This window comes from Nomascus leucogenys, chromosome 24 (assembly GCF_006542625.1).
Source record: "Nomascus leucogenys isolate Asia chromosome 24, Asia_NLE_v1, whole genome shotgun sequence".
NCBI classification, from domain to species: domain Eukaryota; kingdom Metazoa; phylum Chordata; class Mammalia; order Primates; family Hylobatidae; genus Nomascus; species Nomascus leucogenys.
In genome coordinates this window covers 7,605,062-7,608,083 of record NC_044404.1, presented here as the reverse complement: position 1 = coordinate 7,608,083, position 3,022 = coordinate 7,605,062, and the positions used below count along the sequence as shown (strand labels likewise).

Sequence of the window (3,022 nt, the reverse complement as noted above, 5' to 3'; positions counted from 1 at the left end):
TCATGCAAGAAAAAAAGGAAAAGAAAGGCAATTAGACACTCTAGGAAAAACAAGCGTATACAAGAAGTAATGGCCTACAAATGAAGCAAATGAAAGGTGTCATAATATTAAGCAATAGGTGGAACATGACAGATTTTTTTTCACATTTGGAAAAATGGCGTACAGCTCACTACTGGGCCAGGCAACAAACACTCCTGAGAACGGTATCATAATGGGAGGCCGTTCATGGGTTTCTGACTCTTAAAGTTAAGCTGCAGACATCGCACCCAAGACTTGGTTGTGTTGGCAAGACAGAACGCAAAGGTTAACAAGTACTAACATGTGAAAAAGTTAAAAAGTGAAACTGATAGATGTGATGACGAGGAGAGGAGGAAAAATGGGGTGTAAATATCCTTGTCTAAGTGGAGGATCAAATGAAATTGTGGAAAGTGGATATACAAGAAATCAAAATAGATCCTTTTGCAGTTCATTAGCATAACGTGAGAAAACGTTTTAAATGGTCCATTTTTGGTCGGGTGCGGTGGCTAATGCCTGTAATCTCAGCACTTTGGGAGGCCTCCAGTGATCTGCCTGCCTCCGCCTCCCAAAGGGCTGGGATTACAGGCATGAGCCTCCGTGCCCAGCCAGATTTTCTATTTCTTCTTGAATCCTTTCTTGAGTTTTTCCCCTTCTCTTAATGGTTGATATTTATATTATTACAGTACTTAAATTATTCTATCCATCACCTTTCTAACTTTTAATAGGCTTATATTTTGATTTCTTATTTTATTTTCTTTTTCTTTTTTTTTTTTTTTTTTTTTTTTGAGATGGAGTCTGGCTGTGCCGCCCAGGCTGGAATGCAGTGGTGCAATCTCGGCTCACTGCAAGCTCCGCCTCCGGGGTTCACGCCATTCTCCTGCCTCAGCCTCCCTAGTAGCTGGGACTACAGGCGCCCGCCACTACGCCCAGCTAATTTTTTATATTTTTAGTAGAGACGGGGTTTCACCGTGTTAGCCAGGTTGGTCTCGATCTCCTGACCTCGATATCCACCCGCCTCAGCCTCCCAAAGTGCTGGGATTACAGGCGTGAGCCACCGCGCCCGGCCTATTTTTCTTTATTTCACGTCAGATGGGTAACGTCCTGATGTCATAACACGTTTTGAGGGAGGCACTCTCACACATGCTCATGAAAACCTAATCACCATGCGTGAGCAACACATATTCACTCCTTCAAACCCAAAGAATGGACTCGGAGACACGAAGAACAGCGGAAGTGAGACTTTTAATGGAAGTCTTGCAAGATGGGGTGTCTGGTAGGCAGGCACAGCCAGGGCAGCTACAGCAGGTAATTGATCTCCTAGCACACGGTCCCTCTCCCAGTTGCTCATTGGTCTAGTACTATGGGGTTACAATCTTTCTGGACGTCACCTAAGTTTCATTATCCCCCTTTAAGGTCAGACCCAGGTCCCCTTCCCTGCTAAAGTTTCGATTTCCCAATAATGAAACTTTCTTCCCTTTTATGGGCTGACCCCTCCTCTACATTCTGTTCGCTTATCGTGACCTTCTAGGTGCATGAGCCATCAGGTTTGTTACATTCACAGGCTGGCTGCCAGTACTCAGATTTATCATACCTTGAAAATGGACTATTTATGTATTTATTTTTGAGATGGAGTTTCCCCCTTGTTGCCCAGGCTGGAATGCAATGGCAGAATCTTGGCTCACTGCAACCTCTGCCTCCCAGGTTCAAGCAATTCTCCTGCCTCAGCCCCCCAAGTAGCTGGGATTACAGGCACCTGCCACCACAACAAGCTAATTTTTTGTATTTTTAGTAGAGACGGGGTTTCATCATGTTGGTCAGGCCGGTCTCGAACTCCCCACATGAGGTGCTCCACCCTCCTTGGCCTCCCAAAGTGCTGGGATTACAGATGTGAGCCACTGTGCCAGGCCAAGAGAATTTCTTGAACCCGGAAGTTAGAGGTTGCAGTGAGCCAAGACTGCACCACTGCACTCCAGCCTGGGTGACAGAGCAAAACTCTGTTTCAAAAAAAGAAGAAGAAAGGAGTAGGAGGAGGAGGAGGGGAAGGGGAAGAGGAAGGGGAGGGGGATACCTATAACAAGTAAGCGAATTGAATTAGTAATCAAAAACCTTCCTCTACACACACACACACACACACACACACACAAACACACACAAAGCCCAGGCCTAGAATTCACTGGTGAATTCTACCAAATGTTTAAAGAAGAATTAACAACAATCCTTCACAAGCTCTCCCAAAAATTAAAGCAGGAGGGAATACTTCTCAACCTATTCTCTAAGACCAGTATTCCCTAATACCAAAACCACAAAAAGGCATCTCAAGAAAATCACATACCAATAGACCTTATGAAGATACACAAAAATCTCTACAAAATAGCAAATTGAATCCAGCAAATACTAGCAAATCAAATACTAACAAATTGAATCCATATAAAAAAAGATTATAGGTCAGGCTCGGTGGCTCACACCTGTAATCCCAGAACTTTGGGAGGCTGAGGCGGGTGGATCACGTGAGGTCAGGAGTTTGAGACCAGCCTGGCCAACGTGGTGAAACCCCGTCTCTACTGAAAATACAAAAATTAGCTGGACAGGATGGTGAGCACCTGTAATTCCAGCTACTTGGGAGGCTGAGGCAAGAGAATGGCTTGAACCCGGAAGGCAGAGGCTGCAGTGAGCCAAGATCGCACCACTGCACTCCAGCCTGGGCGACAGAGTGAGACCCCGTCTCAAAAACAACAACAACAACTAAAAAAGATTATAATGGGGCATGGTGGCTCATGTCTGTAATCCCAACACTTTGGGAGGCTGATATAGAAAGATCGCTTGAGGCCAGGAGTTCGAGACCAGCCTGGGCAACACAGCAAGACCCTGTCTCTACCAAAAAAAAAAAAATTTAATTAATGGGGTGTGGTGGCACATGCCTGTAGTCCCAGCTACTCAGAAGGCTGAGGCGGGAGGATTGCTTGAGCACAGGAATTAGAGACTGCAGTGAGCTATGATTGTGCCA

The 3,022-nt window shown here is 45.4% G+C and overlaps 1 non-coding gene across 1 annotated transcript; it reads right to left on the bottom strand.

Moving 5' to 3' along the window:
- Positions 1 to 1,101: 1,101 nt before the first annotated feature.
- Positions 1,102 to 1,200, bottom strand: LOC115833071. The gene has a single exon (XR_004028523.1). It is a non-coding gene; the product is annotated as a small nucleolar RNA U13 (small nucleolar RNA).
- Between the last annotated feature and the right edge of the window lie 1,822 nt (positions 1,201 to 3,022).